Here is a 23,719-nt window from a genome sequence, read left to right on the forward strand (position 1 = left end):
GTTCTGCTGTTTTAACAGATGTGCTACCCTGTCCCGGTCCTGTTGTTTTAACAGATGTGCTACCCTGTCCCGTTTCTGCTGTTTTAACAGATGTGCTACCCTGTCCCGATCCTGTTGTTTTAACAGATGTGCTACCCTGTCCCGGTCCTGGTGTTTTAACAGATGTGCTACCCTGTCCCGGTCCTGTTGTTTTAACAGATGTGCTACCCTGTCCCGGTCCTGGTGTTTTAACAGATGTGCTACCCTGTCCCGGTCCTGGTGTTTCGAATCTCTCTCAACCTATTAATGCTCAGCTGTGAAAAGCCAACTGACATTTTCTCCTGAGGTGTTGAACTGTTGCATCCTCTATAACCACTGTGGTTATTATTTTGATGTAAAAAGGGCTTTTGTAAAATACGATTGATTGATTGTTTGCTGTGCTGGATGCTGTGTATTCACTAACTTTCTGAATGATGGAAATGCTTATAGTATCTGTAACATATTTTGGTGTGTATTTAATCTGCATCTTAACTTATTAAAGTGACAATCAGCAGTAGAAACAATAACAAGGTGTCGCCCTGCTCCTCTTTCAGTAAAAAGCTGAGGGATGGGCCTGGATAAATGTAACCACTCTCAAATTCATAGACAGAGATATAGATGCAAGGACTCACCATCCATAATATTTCCACTACCATGTACCCACTTCTCCTTGGATAAAGGCGTCTGCTAAATGGCATATTATTAAAGTCTACTTTGACTCTGCCACCTTAGTCAAATACATTTAAACTCAGTTTTTCACAATTCCTGACATTTAATCCTTGTAAAAATGCCCTGTTTTAAGTCAGTTAGGATCACCACTTTATTTTAAGAATGTGAAATGTCAGAATAATACTAGAGAGAATAATTTATTTCACTTTTATTTCTTTCAGTGAGTCACAATGTATGTCTTTATTTTAGTTGGTCAGGGCGTGAGTTGGGGTTCTACATCATTCTATGTTGTTTTTCTATGTTTTGTTCTGTTATATATCTATGTGTTTGGCCTAGTATGGTTCTCAATCAGGCAGGTGTCAGTCGTTGTCTCTGATTGGGGGCCATATTTAGGTAGCCTGTTTTCTATTGTGTTTTGTGGGTGATTGTATCCTGTGTTAGTGCTTTCACCATACGGGACTGTTTCGGTTGTTTGTTTGTACTTTTGTTGGTTTGTTCAGTTGATTTATTAACTATATCATTATGGACACTTACCACGCTGCACATTGGTCTGATCCTTGCTACTCCTCCTCTGAAGAGGAATTCCATTACACAGAAGTTTATATACACTCAATTAGTATTTGGTAGCATTGCCTTCAAATTGTTGGGTCAAACTTGGGTCAAACGTTTCGGGTAGCCTTCCACGAGCTTCCCACAATAAGTTGGGTGAATTTTGGCCCATTCCTCTTGACAGAGCTGGTGTAACTGAGTCAGGTTGGTAGGCCTCCTTGCTCGCACATGCTTTTCAGTTCTGCCCACAAATGTTCTATAGGATTGAGGTCAGGGCTTTGTGATGGCCACTCCAATACCTTGACTTTCTTTTTCTTGGGCCATTTTGCCACAACTTTGGAAGTACGCTTGGGGTCATTGTCCATTTGGAAGACCCATTTGCAACCAAGCTTTAACTTCCTGGCTGTCTTGATGTTGCTTCAATATATCCACAACTTTCCTTCCTTATAAATTTTCTTGCTTCTGTGAAGTGCACCAGCCCCTCCTGCAGCAAAGCACCCCCACAACATGATGCTGCCAAACCCATGCTTCATGGTTGGGATGGTGTTCTTCGGCTTGCAAGCCTCCCTCTCTTTCCTCCATACATAACGATGGTCATCATGGCAGAACAGTTCTATTTTTGTTTCATCAGACCAGAGGACATTACTCCAAAAAGTATGATCTTTGTCTCCATGTGCAGTTGCAAACCGTAGTCTGTTTTTTGAATGGCGGTTTTGGAGCAATGGCTTCTTCCTTGCTGATCAGCCATTCAGGTTATGTTGATATAGGACTCGTTTTACTGTGGATATAGATACTTTTGTACCTGTTTTCTCCAGCATCTTCACAAGGTCATTTTCTGTTGTTCTGGGATTGATTTGCACTTTTCGCACCAAAGTACGTTCATCTCTAGGAGACAGTACGCATCTCATTCCGGAGCGGTATGATGACCGCGTGGTCCCATGGTGTTTATACTTCCGTACTTTTGTTTGTACAGATGAATGTGGTACCTTTGGAAATTGCTCCCAAGGATGAACCAGACTTGTGTCATGCACAAAATAGATGTCCTAACCGACTTGCCAAAACTATAGTTTGTTAACAAGAAATTTGTGGAGTGGTTGAAAAATGAGTTTTAATGAATCCAACCTAAGTGTATGTAAACTTCCCACTTCAACCTGAGCTGCTCAGTGTAGTTACCATTCCTTTCCAATAGATGGCAGCCAAAAGATGAAGTCACTGCTCTAGCGACACGGACACTGGATTAGTGTGCACTGAAAGTAGTTTTATCTTCAAAGCAAGTTTATTTGGTTACGCGTCAACCTCTTGTTTTAGTGGACAAGCTAACTAACACCATTCTTTACCTAAGGCGCAGGCATTAGGTCTGTCTTAAAGTTACAGCTCGATTAACTGGTTTTATTGTCAAATAAATCAATCCCTCCAGCCAATACTCACACCAATTCAATCATTTTAAAACTTGTTAAGTAGAAATATACTGATACTGTTTTGCTTAATGTTTTCTCATCTAGTGTCAGTTCTTAGAAATGCAGATCCGTTAGAAATGACAGAGGCTAACAGAGATGTCATCCAAGAACTGGACCAGTCTATTTTGAAGAGCCAATTTAATTTTTTTTCAGTACTGGGATGGCAGGATGACCTATAATTTTGAGCCCTGAGTCAATGTAACAATTGTTGGGTGTTTTTATCGTGTTCAATTCTGTCTATTCTACTTTGTCTAAAATGATTATTGATGTGTCTGTTTAAAGCATTTAAGTTTTCTCCTAATTTGTTTGTCTCCTAATTTATTTGGACATACATTTGGACATACATTTCATCCTTTTGGTCTATTATCTATTGCGTTTTTGGGCTCAAATGTTTGCTTTTTTTGTAAATATATTCACTGCTCTTAGCCTATAATAAAACTTTAGTTCCATCTTTATCGAAGCTTATGCAGAAGGTGTGGAGTTGCTATCTTTTTGTTAAATGTGATGTTTCTGTTTCCCTGTTCCTTGTTTTACCTCTGCATTGGTGAGCCTTGTAAACAGGGTCAAATGTCTTCTGCAAGACCCGCAGTGATTGGTGGGATGGTTACCATGGTCAGAAAACAGTGTCCACAACCTGTCCACAACCTCAAACAGTCACACTCCAAACTCCAAGATCTCACCCCGTGGGGTGAAAATGATCACAAGAACGGTGAGCAAAAATCCCAGAACCACACGGGGGGACCTAGTGAATGACATGCAGAGAGCTGGGACCAAAGTAACAAAGCCTACCATCAGTAACACACTACGCCGCCAGGGACTCAAATCCTGCAGTGCCAGACGTGTCCCCCTGCTTAAGCCAGTACATGTTCAGGCCCGTCTGAAGTTTGCAAGAGAGCATTTGGATGATCCAGAAGAAGATTGGGAGAATGTCATATGGTCAGATGAAACCAAAATAGAACTTTTTGGTAAAAACTCAACTCGTCGTGTTTGGAGGACAAAGAATGCTGAGTTGCATCCAAAGAACACCTTACCTACTGTGAAGCATGGGGGTGGAAACATCATGCTTTGGGGCTGTTTTTCTGCAAAGGGACCAGGACGACTGATCCGTGTAAAAGAAAGAATGAATGGGGCCATGTATCGTGAGATTTTGAGTGAAAACCTCCTTCCATCAGCAAGGGCATTGAAGATGAAACGTGGCTGGGTCTTTCAGCATGACAATGATCCCAAATACACCGCCCGGGCAACAAAGGAGTGGCTTCGTAAGTCTCCAGATCTCAACCCCATAGAAAATCTTTGGAGGGAGTTGAAAGTCCGTGTTACCCAGCAACAGCCCCAAAATATCACTGCTCTAGAGATCTGCATGGAGGAATGGGCCAAAATACCAGCAACAGTGTGTGAAAACCTTGTGAAGACTTACAGAAAACGTTTGACTTCTGTCATTGCCAACATAATTTGCAAATAAATTCATTAAAAAATCCTACAATGTGATTTTCTGGATTTTTTTTTCTTATTTTGTCTGTCATAGTTGAAGTGTACCTATGATGCAAATTACAGGTCTCTCTCATCATTTTAAGTGGGAGAACTTGCACAATTGGTGGCTGACTAAATACTTTTTTGCCCCACTGTATATGGTAACGGGCTATAGTGCATAACCCAGAATCTCACAACTCCCAAGAGATGATCTGAATGTACAGTTTATAAATATAATTAGAACATCACACATATGATGCAGCATTTTTTTGTGCATATTTGTTGTGCATTTTGTTGGAAAATTCCAGCTGATGCTAGCTAGCAACTTACTGTCTCTGGTGGGGGGGGGTTGTACATTTTGTACAGTGCATGAGTGCAGAGTTGGATGGTTAAACATGCGATTTTGTGCTGTTTCTATCAGGTACAGTGTTAAAAATGTTATATTGTGTATACTAATTGTTGTATTATTTTGGTAACTACGAGTATTAAACCAGCGTGCATGAGTGCAGAGTTGGAAGGTGAGCTGTTGCATGACGTGCAATTTTGTGCTCTTTCTATGAGAATAAATCTCCATGACTGGTGCTACAAGTTGGAGTCCGTGTCGATGATTGTACACAGCGCAAGAAGAGTACTGTTACACCACAACACAGCACCAGTAGCACCCAACATAGTGGTTTTTTTACCCCCTCTCCCGCCACACACCCCTTGTGCTTCTCTACCTGTGTGTGCACTGTTGTTATGACTTCTGTTGTCCACTCTCAAAACCATAGAAACCCTCAGCGTTGAAACTCCCCAAAGGGAGCCTGAAAGGTAGCTGAATTTCCGGGAATCCCATGTTATTGGCATATTCAACAGCATTTAAGAAATCTATCACCCTCAACAGTGTTATCCTGTGATCAAGCCATCAATGTTTTGTGATTATTGTTAGCGTAACAATGTTAGCTAATGGGTTAGCAATTAGCATGTTTGACATTTCAGTGGTAAATACTACTATTTTCAGCTTTATAATTCATATGTCCCGTATTAATTGGCATACGGTCCCCATTTATTGGCCATCTTACTATTGTTTAATTATATAACCGTTTAAGTCTTTGAAGTGTTTACTTTTTTTTTTACTTGCCCTTCAACTTTTCATTGCGTAGCCCGATGCACCATCTTGTGGTTCTTCATCTTCACCAACATTTTTTATAGTGTTATAACAAAATAACGTCTTATAATATGTTTTGAGAAACTACATGAAAGTTTAATACTAAAATATAAATGAGTATGAATAATTTACATCAAATAAAAGTTTCATTTCAGTGATGTGCATTGACATAAACAATGAAAATACTGTTGGAGTTTGTGTTGCAGAGATGCACTTGGAAAGTAAAGGAAGAAATACACAAGAAGGGTTGAATAAATATATATATATTATATTTTAGACATATAATTGCATATGAAAATAAATAAACAATGAAGATAGGGATTCTACTGGACCAGTGGTTTGGCCTCCCCGTTACATTTTATATCATCATGATTAACAGCAACCTAATACTGTTAGTAACATTGTTGACCACAAAAAGTGCTTGGTTGCTGTCCGGTGGTTCCCCAATGCCTCCAGCAGCCTAAGACAGTTGAGACCATATTTGAACCTGTTATGTTTTCAAAAATAAGTTTAAATGACAATATAGTGATGTGTATTGATTTGGCGGGGTGGACCGATTTAAAAAATACTTATGTTAAAGGAGGTAATGACAAATCCTTCACAGATTTATGACAGCGTTGCCTTACTGCTCCAAGGCCACCAATTCTACCACACCATCCCTGTCCTCCATTGTCTTGACAACGATCCCTTTCATTCCCAGTAGGCTCAGCCTGTACTGATTCCTCCAATTTGTTCTTCACCTCTTGTCTGCTTTTTTTATCTAGAATTTTAAAATGTATGACAGGCAATCAATCATTTTAAACACAGCAAAATAAACATGTAAAAAAGTATTATCTATTATTTCCTGTTGCTGTTAGGGAGAACATAAAACAACATTTTTCACATGTGCTCTCAGTGTCGTATGGCTCACCTCCTCCAGACTGAGTGGAGAAGCAGGCTTCCCACACACTGCTGCGTAGAGTCGCTCAGAGAAGAAGTGTGGCCCACATACACTGATCATTTCCCCAATGGTTCCATACAGGCCTTCATGTGATGCTGACAAGACAATTTGAAATGTGTGCCAGCTTTATTATCCCTATGATGGACACACGAAATACCCTCTTCACTAATTGTTTTGGCTTAAATTCTGTATTTTACATGAAAATCAGACCTTAATACGTGGTAAAAGAGAAGGCTTACAATGGACATCAAGGGACAGCCGTTTCGCTCCTTCCGGATTTACCTGGGGGAATGTTTCCCCCAAAACATTCAAGAAGCTGCTCTCCTCCTGACCATAACGCACTTTGATCTGCCTCACAAGATCCTCTAAAGATACTGAGATATGGAAACATTATTTCACTTTAATAAAAAAGTATCCTAATATACACAGGGAAACAGACCATGATCTTTAAAATCAGTAAAATAACCTTCAATAAGTCTGTTTAATCACAAGATACTTACTTACAAAGCAAGCACTGGGCTGTGAGTCCTCATGTACTGAATGGATATAGGGAAAATGTACCTATCCTGTTCAGCATCTGGATGGTCAGCGATCAGGCAAACCCTCATTTATCAGCCGGCTTCTCCCTGTTTGCCGCCTTTGGACCCCAACATTATTCATTCTCCTGAATGATTGAAATCTGACAGGTGCAAACGTTTTAAAAAGTTACACGAATGACACTCAGCATAATCGCCGCTGCCCATACTCGCACACCACATGGTAGCTGCTGCTATGCTGCATAGTCCTATGGCGCTTTAAGTTCAAGCGATATTTGATAGGAAAAGTCTACAAAATCATAACAGCAATAGAAAGGCCTAGTTTACTCGAACAGACATACTGTTAAATAACAAACAATAGCATAGCTAGCTAGAGGGGGAGCGTTACATTAACGTTAGATAGCTGTGCCGGTCAATGTTGACTCTTGCCAGGTATTACCTAACAGAATTAATCCTACCTTTGAACCACCTGATCCTCCTGGGGTGGTTGTAAAGGTGGTTGTACTTGGCTGGCAAAGTTTAAAAAGCAGTCTCTCATGTTTTCATTTTTAGACTTGACTTAGACATTTGTTGATGATGATTGACGATGAGCTGACTTCACATGCACCTTATTTGTGATTGGCCAACATTTGCATATAGATTGCATATTGTTATTTGACGTGTATCCTTTTTGACACACAAATACCCAACGGCGTTCCATACCTGCAGGTTCCCCGCAGGAAGCGTGATCCACCTGCAAGCCCCCCCCAGGAGTGTGAGTCTGAGGTGCCATGGTTGTGCTGTGACTTCTGTCAGCACTGGTTCCACTGCAGGTGTGTCCAGTGACGGTGGAGCTGGGTTTTTGTGATTTCTGTGACAATATAAGGATGGAGGTCGAGATTGAATTGTTTGTTTACATATGCAATAATTTATTTGTAAAATATAATTCCATGTCTAAAATATGATATATATATATATTTATTCAACCCTTCTTGTGTATTTCTTCCTTTACTTTCCAAGTGCATCTCTGCAACACAAACTCCAACAGTATTTTCATTGTTTATGTCAATGCACATCACTGAAATTAAACTTTTATTTGATGTAAATTATTCATACTCATTTATGTTTGAGTATTAAACTTTCATCTACTTTCTCAAAACATTATAAGACTTAATTTGGTTACAACACTAAAATATGTTGGTGAAGACGAAGAACTGGTCCCCATCCGTGTAGAGTTGAGCCCACTGGGGGGGGCCATACACCTTGACACTCTTTGGTAAGGGTTGAACATGTCTGTCGTACCTTTCTTGAGATCAAATCATACAGGGTAGGTGGAAGGGGTTTCCTAAAGCAGGAATACAGTGATGATAAATCCACAACTCAACAGGGAATTCAACAAAGCGTGATAAGGTCATTCAAATGTGAATGGATAGGTGGATGAATATGGGCTCCCGAGTGGTGCAGCAGTCTAAGGCACTGCATTTCTATGGTAGAGGCATCACTACAGACACCCTGCTTTGAATCCAGGCTGTATCACAACCGGCTGTGATTGGGAGTCCTATAGAGTGGGGCACAATTGCCCCAGTGTCGTCCGGGTTAGGCCGTCATTGTAAAAAACAATTTGTTCTTAACTGACTTGCCTAGATAAATAAAGGTAAAATGGAGAACGTCCTTAGCTTTTGGGAAGGTCCGCTCCAGTTCAGCTGCAACACAAGTTGTCTAGATGCCTCAACAGTTAAAGTCAGGTTGTACCAAAACAAAATGTTGAAACAGTCAAGAGGTGTAAATATTTTCTGAAGGGACTGTATACCCAGGAAAATGACCACAATACTTTCATTACCATATAAAGGAGATAAATCATGTTTTTTACGAAGTTAAGATTGTTTTAAAAAAAGTGCAGTATTCAGGAGGCCTAAGCGTATGCACTTACCGGATCAGTTTATGGTTGCCATCGATGTGCAACAAAGAATTTGGGCCTGCAACTCTGTACTGCCTCTGGTGTAGCCACTTCTGTATGGCTCTCCTCGCAGCTCCCTGGGGGTTGACACGGATCAGACCGTCTAACCCTCTGCCACAGGACTTGAACACCTTCTCCTCTTAAGCGTGCCCTCACAGACTCTGCCTTCATTCTGTCTTATCAGCTCTTTGATCCTCTCATCCAGCTGAGCGTATGACAACAGTGAGTAGGACCTGAAAAGCTGAAAATTACTAATTACAAAAATAACTCAAAAAGATATATCAATCAGGAATGTGATCAAATCTAAAGAGGATGTAGAGATCTCCCTCTTGTGTTACAATTGCTTTATTCAATTACGATAACTTACCTGCGCCGTTTGACCACAGAGTGCGACACATTGAGAACATCTACCATTTGTCGGATGGTTATATGACAATCTATGAGGAACGCAAGCTGCTCCTTGGTGATGTGATACCGCCTTCCCTCCAAAGGCACGTGATAGACTACTGAAATCAAAAATAGATCATTAATTACAACATACACTCCTAAACATGTTGAGGTTAAAATACTATAAGAGTACCATATAGAATTTATGAACAGCATTATAGGCCAACTCAATAAATGTTTTCATAGATTGACTTTGCTAAATAGAGGTGCACACAAAATAATATAATATAATAATAATATAATAATATATCACAAAATCCGAGACTTGACACAGGAGACTTAACACAGGACAAGTAAAATGATACAATCTCAGCCTTTGCCACACATGCCGTACAACAACAAAAAAGGATACAAATGTAACAACTTTCCATTTTGGTAAGGTTCTCGTTGTTGGATGTCCTTTGCCTCTTGTAGGAACTCCTCTACAATATCACTTCCTCCATCAAATGACCGCTTGCCCACTGAAGGCTACACAACATCTCTCGACGGAAAAATAGACCGCAGACCCAATTGGTCAGTGAGATTTGATTTTATGTAGCTAATAACCCCTAAAGTACTCTCTTGTCTAAACTGTGCCAACTTTCAGAGCAATGATGACAATCGTGCATTGACAGGCGATGCAGTTTTAACTAGCTACAAACTAGCTAAAAATATATGTTCTTCATACAGACATCGCTAGCTAGCAACTGTACAGCAGTATAGTAACTAGTTATCGTTTTATAGATTCCATAACATCATACCAAAACAGGCCTTGTGCGTAAATTGATTTTGTCCCCCATACCAAACCGTGATCATGACACGCAGGTTGAAATATCAAAACAAACTCTGAACCAATTATATTAATTTGGGGACCGGTCGAAAAGCATTAAACATTTATGGAAATGTTTCTAGCTATCTAGCAGTTGCTAGCTAATTTGTTCTATTTAGCTAGCTGGCTGTCCTGGGATATAAAGTTGAGTTTATATTGTATATATATAGTTATTATTTTACCTGAAATGCACAAGGTCCTCTAACCTGAGAATTAATCCAAACAGAAAACCGATTATTTTCTAGTCATCTCTCCTCCTTCCAGGCGTTTTTCTTCTTTGGGTTTTATATGACCTTTCAATCACCCACGTGGGTTTAACCAATGAGGAGATGGCACGTGGGTATCTGCTTCTATAAACCAGTGAGGAGATGGGAGAGGCAGGACTTGCACCGCACCGCTTTCAGCGTCACAAATAGAACTGACTTCTATTTTAGCGCTTAATTTTTGGCAGGCACGAGCACTGTGGGTGCAATCATTGAATAACGTGTTTTACTTTATTTTGCAACGCGAGCGGTGTGGTCAGCATGGAACTAGATTATGTGCCGGGCTGCCCGAAGCTCTTTCTTTGCCATCTCCTTCTCACCCTTGTCCTTCCACTGGTGAGTGCATTCCTCCCCGGTGAAGCATGTGGCAAACACAAGGAGTCTTTTGTGTGTATACATACATATATGCAAAAAGATATATGGGGGACTGGAAGCGATGCAGACAATTACATTGATGGAAACTACAATCTATTTGCAATATTATAGCTGATCTACCCTCCCTCCGTCACAAAAAAATGAAATAAGGATATGAATTCCCTCGGTTAGGGGTGCTCTTCTAGGGCTGGGTTTGGAGCAGGGGCTGAGTGGTCGCTGGGGTGGAGGTGCTGGTGGTTCCAGGAGAGGCGATGTTGGGACTCGGTAGAGACCGAGACGGCATTAAATGGCACCATTCAATGGCTGAAAGGTCAAAAGGGAAGAGGCCACACTTCTTAATCCCTTCCACCACATAGCACATGTCCTTACAGCGCTGGTACGGGCTAGTGGAATACTTTGTTTACCATGTAGGAGTGCTTCAAAATGGCTGAGTGGTCTCCAGCTACCTTAGAGAACTCAACCTATGGGTGCCGTGTGGTGGAAGACATCTGGCTCATGTGCCCATCGAAGAGGAGGGCTCTCCTTCACTGAATGATTAATGAAGTGCTGAAACCTCTTCAAATCAAATCATATTGGTCACATACACATGGTTAGCAGATGTTATTGCAAGTGTAGTGAAATGCTTGTGCTTCTAGTTCCGACAGTGCAGCAATATCAACAAGTTATCTAACAATTCCACAACAACTACCTAATACACACACATCTAAGTAAAGGGATGTAATAATAACAGTGGACCGTCCCAAGGTTTGGAGGGGGGCCTCCCAGTGTGTAATGGCCGCCGGGGAAACACTTGGGGTAGATGATAAACGGGGGGGGGGGGGTAGTCCTGTGATGTGCTCCTTGTTTCTCGGAGCCTCCTTGTTTCTCGGAACCTCCTTGTTCCCTGGAGCCTGCTGGTACACATGTTTTGCACCCTGGGGAGCCAGCGGTTTGTCCCTGCTCTGGTCGCTACGAAACCAAGACTCGTTGATTTGTCTGGACACTTACCACGCTGCATATTGGTCCGATCCTTGCTACACCTCTTCAGACGAAGAGGAGGAAATCTGCCATTGAACAAATATTCATATCACAATATTTTCCACTGTCCGGACGATAACGGTATAATATCACAGTATACTGTAAACATTTTTTCAAACATTTTATGAGCCCTTCATAATTAATAAATGACAAAATATTGCTTTTAACCTCATAGAAACAGAAAGAGGGCATTGCAATTATATACACATTCTGTGGTAAAACTGCATACATATACAAAAGCATATGAGTTAAATAAATATGCAGTAATATTAAATACAAAATATTTAAACTACTTGGGATGTAAAGAAAATGTAAACCATTTTGTTTTTACTTTTCTTGACAAATATTAGAAGTGACATTTTTTTCAGCATTACACTGGTCATTATCATTTCAAGTCATAAACCCTTTCAAACTAACTTCTTCTTCACCATGTTACAATTCACTGCCTCCCTCTTCACAAATGCTGTGCTAGGAACACCAGCCTATTGACAGATTCTGGCTTCAAAGTTGTCCTGCCACAAATTCGCCCCAAGAGCATTTAGTCACATGCCAAATGCTCTTGGGGCGACGAATTTGTGGCAGGGATGCATAAGTACTTCTTTGCCAGTCAACTCACTTGTGAGAAGTTGTACGTGTGAACTCGCCACCACTCCAAAGGATCAGCCTCACTCTGCTGCCATCAGAGTGTAGCTGTCCAACTCTTTCTCCATGACCTATCTCTGGGTTCTCAAGGCAGGTGCACTACTGCTTTTCTTAAAGAAGCTCCCAAGGCTCCTCTTAGACTTCTTTGCTGATTTGTGGAGCAGTGGCAGCTTCTTTCTCTCTCTCACTCTGGTCCTCTTCAAGAGAGAAGTCTCCCATGGCTGTGTTCCCTACCAGGAGGGCTTCTGTCTCGGAGGCAGCTCTCACCTTCACCTCCACCAGCTTCTCAGTGGTCATGTAGGTGGTCTTGAACCTTGGGTCCTGAAAGGTAGCCATGATGAGCAGCTCATCTGTTTCAGGGTTGGTGTACTTGTCATTCAGGTAATTGAGGACCCTCATCTTAATGTCTTGTTTCAGTTTGGCTTTGCCCTCGTTTGATTTCAGAACCTCCCTCTTGACAACATGGAGGACGGGCTTCAGATAGGACACACTCATGTATGTCTCTCCTGGAGGGGCTTTGCTGTGATAGATTCAAAGACCTCAATGTCTTGCCAGGAGGTTGCAGGGTTCCATGTTTTTTTGCCTGCTGCCCTTTTGCTCCAGGACTCTTTCCATCATCTGCAGTCGAGATCACCACCTTGTCGGGATTCCGTGAAGAGCTTGTCGAGGGCAGGCTCAGTTTATCCTGTGCACTTTGTCAGGGTCTTCTGCTTCTTCCAACTATAGGAAAATGTGCTGACCACATTCTTGCACACTCCTGTGGCCCGGAAAACCCGAGGTTTGTTTTGGTCACTCCTCTCTGAAAAAATAATAATTACATATGAATCACAATTATTCAATAGAAATAACATCGCATCTGCTGTGATTACAACAATTTACAGCATGGACACTGGACATGATGACAAATTTAATCCATTTATAGATTTACATACAACTGTTGTGAGAGCTATGTTGCTTTAGAAAATGGGATAATTTATTGAGTAGGCTATTTATTATTGAAAGAGACAGGATAGATTCATATATTGAAACCATAGGCTAATGTGTATGAATTATAAATAAAAGTAATGTAATCCATGTAATGTTTGGTAATTGCACACATTTATATAGATTAAATATAAATTAAATATAGATTTGCATTGCTGTATATACACTACCGTTCAAAAGTTTGGGGTCACTTAGAAATGTCCTTGTTTTTGAAAGGAAATAATATAAAATAATCCATTGAAATAACATCAAATTGATCATAAATACAGTGTAGACATTGTTAATGTTGTAAATTAATTTTGTAGCTGGAAACGGCTGATTTTTAAATGGAATATCTACAGATCCCATTATCAGCAACCATCACTCCTGTATTCCAATGGCACGTTGTGTTATCTAATCCAAGCTTATCATTTTAAAAGATTAATTTATCATTAGAAAAACCCTTTTGCAATTATGTTAGCACAGCTGAAAATGGTTGTTCTGATTAAAGAAGCAATTAAACTGGCATTTAGACTAGTTGAGTATCTGGAGCATAAGCATTTGTGGGTTCGATTACGGGCTCAAAATGACTAGAAACAACTTTCTTCTCAAACTCGTCAGTCTATTCTTGTTCTGAGAATTGAAGGCTATTCCATGCGGGAAATTGCCAAGAAACTGAAGATCTCGTACAACGCTGTGTACTACTCCCTTCACAGAACAGCGCAAACTAGCTCTAACCAGAATAGAAAGAGGAGTGGGAGACCCCGGTGCACAACTGAGCAAGAGGACAAGTACATTAGAGTGTCTAGTTGGAAGTTTCATTAAATAGTACCCGCAAAACACCAGTCTCAACGTCAATAGTGAAGAGGCGACTCCAGGATGCTGACCTTCTAAGCAGAGTTCCTCTGTCCAGTGTCTGTTCTTTTGCCCATCATAATCTTTTCTTTTTATTGGCCATACTGAGAGGCCAGCATCACGGAGTCGCCTCTTCACTGTTGACATTGAGACTAGTGTTTTGCGAGTACTATTTAATGAAACTGCCAGTTGAGGACTTGTGTGGCATCGCAGTGCTAGCGGCATCACTACACAGCCGGGTTTAAGAAGTAGTGCTGCTTGGTCAGGGTCGAGTTTTGGAGGACGCATGGCACTCGACCTTCGCCTCTCCTGAGTCCGTACCGGAGTTGCAGCGAAGGGACAAGACTGTAAGGAGTAGGAGATGCGCTGAGCCGGCTTCATGGCACCTGGCTCGATGCCCACTCTAGCCCAGCCGATACGAGGCGCTGCGATGTAAAGCACCGGGCTATGCCTGCTCACCGGGGACACCGTGCTCCTCATGGCATAACACAGTGCCTGCCCGGTCCACCTCTCTCCAGGGTAAGCACGGGGAGTTGGCTCAGGTCTCCTACCTGACTTAGCCACACTCCCCGTGTACCCCCCCGCCAAGACATTTTTGGGGTTGCCTCTCATCCCTGCCGTGTTGCCTCCTCATACCACCGCCGCTCAGCTTTCGCTGCCTCCAACTCTGCTTTGGGGTGGCGATACTCCCCAGCCTGTGCTGGGTCCCTTGCCGTCCAGGATCTCCTCCCATGTCCAGGTGTCAACGCTGCTTGGTCCTTGGTTGGTGGGTGATTCTGTAACGTTTGTCTTCCAAGGATCAGACCAATGTGCAGCGTGGTAAGTGTCCATAATGATATAGTTAATAAATCAACTGAACACTGAACAAAACAACAAAAGTACAAACAAACAACCGAAACAGTCCCGTATGGTGAAAGCACTAACACAGGATACAACCACCCACAAAACACAATAGAAAACAGGCTACCTAAATATGGCCCCCAATCAGAGACAATGACTGACACCTGCCTGATTGAGAACCATACTAGGCCAAACACATAGCGATATAACAGAACAAAACATAGAAAAACAACATAGAATGCCCACCCCAACTCACGCCCTGACCAACTAAAATAAAGACTTACATTCTGACTCACTGAAAGAAATAAACGTGAAATAAATGATTCTCTCTACTATTATTCTGACATTTCACATTCTTAAAATAAAGTGGTGACCCTAACTGACCAAATACAGGTCATTTTTACAAGGATTAAATGTCAGGAATTGTGAAAAACTGAGTTTAAATGTATTTGGCTAAGGTGGCAGAGTCAAAGTATACTTTAATAATATGCCATTTAGGAGACGCCTTTATCCAAAGTGAACTAGGTACATGGTAGTGGAAACAGATCATAGAAACAGGATTACAATGTTGATATCATGCATGGTCAGTCCTTGTATCTATATCTCTGTCTATGTATTTGAGAGTGGTTACATTTACCCAGGCCCATCCCTCAGCTTTTTACTGAAAGAGGAGCAGGGCGACTGCTGATTGTCACTTTAATAAATTAAGATGCAGATTAAATACACACCAAAATATGTTACAGATACTATAAACATTTCCATCATTCAGTGAATACACAGCATCCAGCACAGCAAACAATCAATCAATTGTATTTTACAAAAGCCCTTTTTACATCAAAATAATAACCACAGTGGTTATAGAGGATGCAACAGTTCAATACCTCAGGAGAAAATGTCAGTTGGCTTTTCACAGCTGAGCATTAATAGGTTGAGAGAGATTCGAAACACCAGGACCGGGACAGGGTAGCACATCTGTTAAAACACCAGGACCGGGACAGGGTAGCACATCTGTTAAAACACCAGGACCGGGACAGGGTAGCACATCTGTTAAAACACCAGGACCGGGACAGGGTAGCACATCTGTTAAAACACAAGGACCGGGACAGGGTAGCACATCTGTTAAAACACCAGGACCGGGACAGGGTAGCACATCTGTTAAAACACCAGGACCGGGACAGGGTAGCACATCTGTTAAAACACCAGGACCGGGACAGGGTAGCACATCTGTTAAAACACCAGGACCGGGACAGGGTAGCACATCTGTTAAAACACCAGGACCGGGACAGGGTAGCACATCTGTTAAAACACCAGGACCGGGACAGGGTAGCACATCTGTTAAAACACCAGGACCGGGACAGGGTAGCACATCTGTTAAAACACCAGGACCGGGACAGGGTAGCACATCTGTTAAAACATCAGGACCGGGACAGGGTAGCACATCTGTTAAAACACCAGGACCGGGACAGGGTAGCACATCTGTTAAAACAACAGGACCGGGACAGGGTAGCACATCTGTTAAAACACCAGGACCGGGACAGGGTAGCACATCTGTTAAAACACCAGGACCGGGACAGGGTAGCACATATGTTAAAACAACAGGACAGGGACAGGGTAGCACATCTGTTAAAACAACAGGACCGGGAAAGGGTAGCACATCTGTTAAAACACCAGGACCGGGACAGGGTAGCACATCTGTTAAAACACCAGGACCGGGACAGGGTAGCACATCTGTTAAAACAGCAGAACCGGGACAGGGTAGCACATCTGTTAAAACAACAGGACCGGGACAGGGTAGCACATCTGTTAAAACAGGTAAAAGAATCAGTGAAAAAAACATTTCACTCCGATTCCCTTTATGTTTGAATTATGGTGTATTTTGAATTTGCTGTTGAATGACATGCTCCTTCTCCATTTTCGGGAACACCAGCCCGCTCCCCCAAAGTGATCAATAGTATATCTTGACTCAAACTGTGATTGTGATTCTGAGCTCTCAGGTTCATACATCGAATTCTGCTCTACACTGATCTCACTCTCCGTCAGCTCCATCTGTGGCATATAGGGGCAGGACTCGGTTGTATACTGATGGTCGTGAGCGCAAACTAGCTGGGCCCTGAGCTCTTTAATGATGGTCCAAGTGGACCTCTTCTCCACTGCAGCACAGGAACACTCTGGCTCCTAGGGGTCAGTTTGGCATGCTGTACTAACCGTTCTTTCCTGTTGGTAGAACACGATTAAGGCATCGATTTAGGTTATAGTTATATTCAATAATCACCACATATACTTGAAATAAACAATAGCCTTAGAAATAACATGTATTTGCATGTGCCTCCTGCACAGTGTCCTCCAGGATGAAAAAATTTTCAGGGATGAAGATTACAAATCTATTTTTATTTGTCACATGCGCTGAATACAACAGGTGTAGAGTGACATGCTTACTAACAAGCCCTTGACCAACAATGCAGTTTTAGGAAAATCCCTACGAATAACAAATAATTAAAGAGCAGCAGTAAATAACAATAGCGGGGCTATATACAGGGGGTAACGGTACAGAGTCAATGTGCTGGGGGCACCGATGTCGAGGTAATTGAGGTAATTATGTACATGTAGGTAGAGTTATTAAAGTGGCTATACATAGATAAATCAGAGTAGCAGCAGCAGCAGGGGGGGGGGGCAATAATAATAGTCTGGGTAGCATTTGATTAGATGTTCAGGAGTCTTAATGCTTGGGGGTAGAAGCTGTTTAGAAACCTCTTGGACCTAGACGTGGCACTCTGGTACCACTTGCCATGCGGTAGCAGAGAGAACAGTCTATGACTGGGGTCGCTGGAGTCTTTGACCATTTTTAGGGCCTTCTTCTGACACTGCCTGGTGTAGAGGTCCTGGATGGCAGGAAGCTTGGCACCGGTGATGTACTGGGCCGTACACACTACCCTCTGTAGTGCCTTGCAGTCGGAGGCCGAGCAGTTTCCATACCAGGCAGTGATGAAACCCGTCAGGATGCTTTCGATGGTGCAGCTGTTGAACCTTTGAGGATCTGAGGACCCAAGACAAATGTTTCCAGTCTCCTGAGGAGGAATAGGTTTTGTTGTGCCCTCTTCACGACTGTCTTGGTGTGCTTGGTGTCTTGGTGTGCCATGTTAGTTTGTTGGTGATGTGGACGCCAAGGAACTTGAAGCTCTCAACCTGCTCCACTACAGCCCCGTTGAGGAGAATGGGGGAGTGCTCGGTCCTCCTTTTCCTGTAGTCCACAATCATCTCCTTTGTCTTGATCACGTTGAGGGAGAGGTTGTTGTCCTGGCACCACTCTGACCTCCTCACTATAGGCTCTCATCGTTGTCGGTGATCGTGTCTTAATGCATGGTAGGAATAATTTGACCACAAACTGTGTGTGAACCCTAAAACCCTCCTGAAGAAAGAGAGACAAAGGTGACATTTAACACCTCTATCTGTCCCAGCCATAAATTGGGGCAGGAGTGCTGAGAGCACTTGTGGAGTGAGCATAGAGAGAACGGCTCAGATGAGAGACTTATGGGAGAATCGGATGTATCTACTTGGGTATCGAAATTGGGACACGATCAAGGGCCATTAAATGGGACATGCAAGAGTTACATGTGCCGTTGGGAACTGTAAACGATATCTGAAAAAAACACGCTACAATGATAAGTGCCGGGAGAAGGAAAGGGGGGGGATCTACACACTGCTAATAATTTAGATTAAGTCTGCATTGAGATACTGATATTTCCTTACCAGGTCACTTATGACAGGAAAACAGGAATAAAGGGGCTGTAATGAGAATAGTTATTACTGGTACTGAAAGGATTTGTTTATAAATGTACATTTTAATAGGGATGATGTGTGCTAAGTTGAGACGTGTGAATTTGAGTTATGGAACTAAAGTAAGCACTAAGGACTGTTATTCTGAATGTGAGTTGGATAATTTATAAAAATGTTTTAGTTATGATTTGGATCTAGCAAGAGAGAGTTGCTTTTGACCGGTGAGGGTTGGGGGCACTTTTTACATTTATTATGCCCAGGGAAGCTCTGGAAACCTTATCTCTAATTATCCTTTGACAGGGAGGTTGTTGGAACTTACTGGATGATAGCTTGGGGTAACATGAAGGTTTTTGTTTGTTTTGTTTTATTATGTCATTAGAAGTTTTATGTTCAATTGTCTTGATAAATAGAGATGGCTGGATGATATAATTCATTGCATATAAGGTTTATAGTCTGTGTTTTGCGATAACACCCAATGATGGAAATGAAGGAGAGGGCATAAAGACAAACAATACATTGACATAGAACTTAACAGATGAACGGTTCTAGTTTTAGTCAAGTCAAGGGAGGTGTAAAGTTATTAAATATGTATTTGTTTCTCTCTTTCCTTTTGAAGTCAATATGTTTTTAGGTTTCGTGGAATATGAGTGATCATTGTTCCAGAGCAGGGACTGATGTATATTGACTAATTGATTTGAGAATGTTTTAGTATGTTTATAACTGTAGGAGTGCATTAGGACTAGTGACAAGTGTGTTATGGGTTAGATGGAATGATATATGTAGGTTGAATATTCTTCCAATTCATTAATCTCTTTGCCAATTTCTAACAGCCAGTGAACACTTGACAGACTACAGGCAGTCGTTATTCTCACGGCAGTCGCTGTAGGGACTGTAATTGAAGGAGGCTATAGGCATGGGCCATGTTAATAGTAGCAGCGGTTACTTTACTAGCATTGTTGGGATATCAGTTTACGAGGACTCATGCCACATGGATTGCTAACTGGTAACTGGGAGTCTAATGGGAGTACAGGGGGGGGGTCAGTTATTCAAATGTCACAAATGAGTGACCTTGCCAGAAGAGGAGAGTCTATGTTGTCAGGAAATGACCCATGTGTTGCAGTGAGTATATTCTCAGGTGAAAGCAGAGATAACCAAGTGCACGGGCTGAATTCTGGAGATTGAGTGTACATCCAGATACACCAGGAACGGGGTTTTGGGACAGCGTTGGTCTGGTCCACACACAGTACTCCTTACAGCACCTGCAGCGGTAAAGATCGTCATGTCTCTCCTCGGTGGGTGCATAGGTCTCACGTGAAGTGAGGTCCAGCTGCATAATGGGTGAGCTTGAAGACACCATGACAGAGGAAGCAGAGCCAAAGAGGGAGAGAGACTAGATTTCACTGTAGACATGCAGATGGGTTAGGTCTGGGAGCTACTTTAAACATCATAGTTGGGTTGGGTTAGCTGTTTTATTGGTTAATGCATCATATGAAGAGGATAGATTTTGGGGTAATTGTACTCTAAACAACATATTGAAGGCATCGATGTGAAAGGCATATACAGTGCTGAGTTATCTCAAGAAGATGTAGCATTGATTAAGGATACGCACTTGCCTATCAGGTGATGTGCCTATCAGGTGGCAATAGAGGAGATGGGGAACAAAGTGAAAATGAAATGGCTTGGGAACACCTCTCGGAACCTGGGGCCGGAAAGGGGAAGACTGGGCGAAAGCACGAGGAGGCTTTTAAAAGGGCCTTCATTTTAGTGGAATTCAGCAGAAAAGTATCCTGAAGGCATAGAGTCAGGTGAAGGGAGAGGGGGAATTGTCAGGGTCTCAGACTTAGAGTTTTCATACATATATAATTATACATAACTAATCACATTGTTAAGCTCATTGATGGTACATTCACAGCCAAATAGGGAGTCATTGGAACGCAGCGCTTTCAAAACCTGGGGCACTTCCGGATTGGATTTTTCTCAGGCTTTCGCTTGCAACATCAGTTCTGTTATACTCACAGACAGTATCTTTACAGGTTTGGAAACGTTAGAGTGTTTTCAATCGAAATCTGTCAATTATATGCATATTCTAGCATATTTTCCTGACAAAATATCCCGTTTAAAACGGGAACGTCACCCTAGCACCAAAAGGTTTTAAGAGGGAATCTCGACGTAATTTATAATGTCGTACAAAGCCTAAGGTTTTCCATCAAACTAATTATCATTGCGTGATGTAGTAAAGTAATTTAAATACGTTGCATGAGTAAACATAATCTACTTTTATTAAACCCTCTTAATGTCTAGGACAGGCGTTCCTCTCGGGGAATGTTTCAACAGAAATTGCCCGAAATGTCATTATTATAAATATTTAACTTCAATTAAAACAGAAGTGCAATCCACCAAATGAAAGCTAAACCTCTTGTTAATCTAGCCACCATGTCAGATTTCAAAAAGCTTTCCTGCAAAACCGATTATCGATCAATAGACAACACATTAGGTACAGTTACAGCAAAGTAGATTAGTCACGAAAGTCAGAAATAGCAATAAAATTAATCAATTACCTTTGAAGAGCTTCTTTTTTTGGCAACACTAAAGGTCATGACGAAACAAAGTGTTGTTTTGTTCGTTATAATCCATTTGTATAGCCTAACAGGAAACATTTTGTAAACGGCTTGTGTTGTAAATACAGTGTCCTTCAACTTTGGACCTAACGTTCGATGTAATTACTTAATCTAAACGGACATTTATCGAGTCATGTTTGGTTTCATTGCAATCCTCTGTTTGTTAGTAAAACAACCACATTTCATGGTTCTTTTCTGGGACATATTGACCGAAAGGAACTGATTTGAACACGGCAAACAATGACCTAATTGCGGACCAATGACCATTGATCGTCTTGAAATCTAGCTGGGTAGATAGCCAATGAGCTCAGGTAAACGACAACATGTGATGGTTCTATCCAGGAAGACTATCGTTTGTGGGAAACTCAGGCGTGTAGACACAACCATTCGCCATTGAACATTCTACAAGACGCGCAGCATTTCTGTTTTGAGAGCATTTTCAGAGAAGAATTATGGCAAGTAAATCTTTAAAATCGAAGACAAAGACAAAGTATGCAGATCTACACGATATCATTGACGAGATTGATAGAGATAGTGAATTAATACAAGATGAGTCAGACAGTGAGCATTCTTTTGACTCGAAATCTGAGGTGATGTTCCTGTATGGAGAAGATTCTGTGTTGGATTGGTGAGTAATGTTTGATTGAGATATTTTTATTTTATTTGCCATGTATAAAAAATATGACTAGGACATGAAATATAAAGTACACATATAAGTATAATGAAATGTATAAAGTAAGCATTGCTCTACATTGTGGGTGTATGTCTGTATGTCTGTGTGTCCTGTATATATTACATGTTTTTATCTAAACATGGAATGGACAAACCCTCACCTTAGTGGATGTTTACTTACTCTATATATAATCTGTGTCTGTTTGTCTGTGTCACAGTCCCAGCGATTCTGATTGGGAGCCCATACTGCCAAGGTGCAAATCCCCCCACTGAAGCTGGTCCATCCAGCCGGACCCCTGCTGTCTCCGGCACCACACCTACCCCCGCCCGGCGAGGGACACCTGGGTGACTTCATGCTCAATGGCATGTACCTCACTCATTCCTGAAGATATCTGTCTGAAACGTTGGTCAAATACTGTTGCCCACTTATGTTCTTATTTGAAATTATGCTCAGTATCATAACAGAATGTTTGGCTGTTCTTGTTTATTTTAAAGATGCAACAACAATAAAAGAACAGAAAAAAGTATGTTTATTTCCTTGTATTTTCTTCTCCCAGATCTATTGTGTTATATTCTCCTACATTCAATTCACATTTACACAAACTTCAGAGTGTTTTCTTTCAAATGGTACCAAGAATATGCATATCCTTGCTTCTGGGCCTGAGCTACAGGCTGTTAGATTTGGGTATGGCTTCAGGCGGAAATTGCACAAAGTAGGGGGGTAGCTCGAAGAGGATGGGTAATTATCGAATGGCACAAACACACAGACAGTGGTGGCATGGCAAAGCTACCAGGCAACTAGCAGTCATGGGAACATTGCTCATATTTTAACATCTGCCCATGCTAGTGATATTGCAAAGAGAAGGGAGTATCTGAGGAGATTTAATGCGGTCACCTCAATGTTAGGAAGACAGTGACTCTCTATCCATGCCAATGATGTCTCTAGTGAAAGCACAAATAGAGGGAACTTTCTTGAATGTATGGGGCTTTTGAAGGAGTTTGACCCTTTGCTGCAAAGGTACAATACTCCATCAAATGCAACGTATTTCTCTCCAGAATCTCAGAATGACATGATCGAATGCTGTGCTCAAGAGATTATGGACACCATGGTCTCTGAGATGTCAAAGTCTGGAATGTATACCATTATGGCGGATGAGGCCAGGGATGGGCAGTCTGAACAGTTGGCTCTGTGTGCTAGGTACTGTATGTAACAGAGGGGACAGTTAAGGAGCTTTTACTAGCACTAGCAGAAATCAAGTCATTTGATGCCCAATCGATAGCAAATGAGTTGCAACAGCGGCTCCTAATGAGGGGTAGCAGGCCTAAAGTGCATTGCACTGACCTATGATGGTGCAGCTGTCATGAGTGGGTCCAAAGGAGATGTGCAATTACATTTCAGAGTGCTGCATTCAGAGGCAATTTATGTACATTGCTTTGCTCATCATGAGCTTAATTTGGTGTTGTGTCATATTTGCAGGGCTATTCCGGAGGCTGCTGAGTTTAAGTTTCTTGGATAATGTGTATTCGTTTTTCAGTACATCCCTAGTTAACCACCGCAAGTTCAATGAAGCTCAGTCCCAACTTGGAATAGCATCAGCTGAACTTGAACAGCTCTCAAATGCTGGCTGGGCATGCCAGCTGCGGTCCATAAGTACAGTCCTGGACACTTTAACTGCTATTTTTAATTGTCTATCTGCCACTGGCTCCCCCATGGCTGTTGGTC

At 41.8% G+C, this 23,719-nt stretch overlaps 3 long non-coding RNA genes across 7 annotated transcripts; 1 reads left to right on the forward strand and 2 right to left on the reverse strand.

Moving 5' to 3' along the window:
* Positions 1-5,563: 5,563 nt before the first annotated feature.
* LOC135544045 (uncharacterized) lies at positions 5,564-11,418 on the reverse strand. Of its 4 annotated transcripts, none has more exons than XR_010456290.1 (6): positions 9,090-11,418; positions 7,489-8,955; positions 6,812-6,929; positions 6,490-6,624; positions 6,221-6,345; positions 5,564-6,070 (listed from the first exon to the last, which is right to left on the reverse strand). It is a non-coding gene; the product is annotated as an uncharacterized LOC135544045 (long non-coding RNA). The 4 variants fall into 4 exon arrangements; XR_010456287.1 differs by having other exon boundaries at positions 6,751-6,929; XR_010456288.1 differs by having other exon boundaries at positions 6,221-6,385; positions 6,751-6,929.
* Positions 11,419-11,486: 68 nt separating this feature from the next.
* On the reverse strand, positions 11,487-21,528 carry LOC135543845 (uncharacterized). Of its 2 annotated transcripts, none has more exons than XR_010456254.1 (3): positions 21,265-21,528; positions 12,249-13,073; positions 11,487-11,658 (listed from the first exon to the last, which is right to left on the reverse strand). It is a non-coding gene; the product is annotated as an uncharacterized LOC135543845 (long non-coding RNA). The 2 variants fall into 2 exon arrangements; XR_010456255.1 differs by lacking the exon at positions 21,265-21,528 and adding an exon at positions 15,814-15,973.
* Positions 21,529-21,682: 154 nt separating this feature from the next.
* Positions 21,683-22,523, forward strand: LOC135543844 (uncharacterized). The gene is made up of 2 exons (XR_010456253.1): positions 21,683-21,952; positions 22,215-22,523. It is a non-coding gene; the product is annotated as an uncharacterized LOC135543844 (long non-coding RNA).
* Positions 22,524-23,719: the final 1,196 nt, after the last annotated feature.

Source organism: Oncorhynchus masou, chromosome 8, assembly GCF_036934945.1.
Source record: "Oncorhynchus masou masou isolate Uvic2021 chromosome 8, UVic_Omas_1.1, whole genome shotgun sequence".
Taxonomy (NCBI): domain Eukaryota; kingdom Metazoa; phylum Chordata; class Actinopteri; order Salmoniformes; family Salmonidae; genus Oncorhynchus; species Oncorhynchus masou.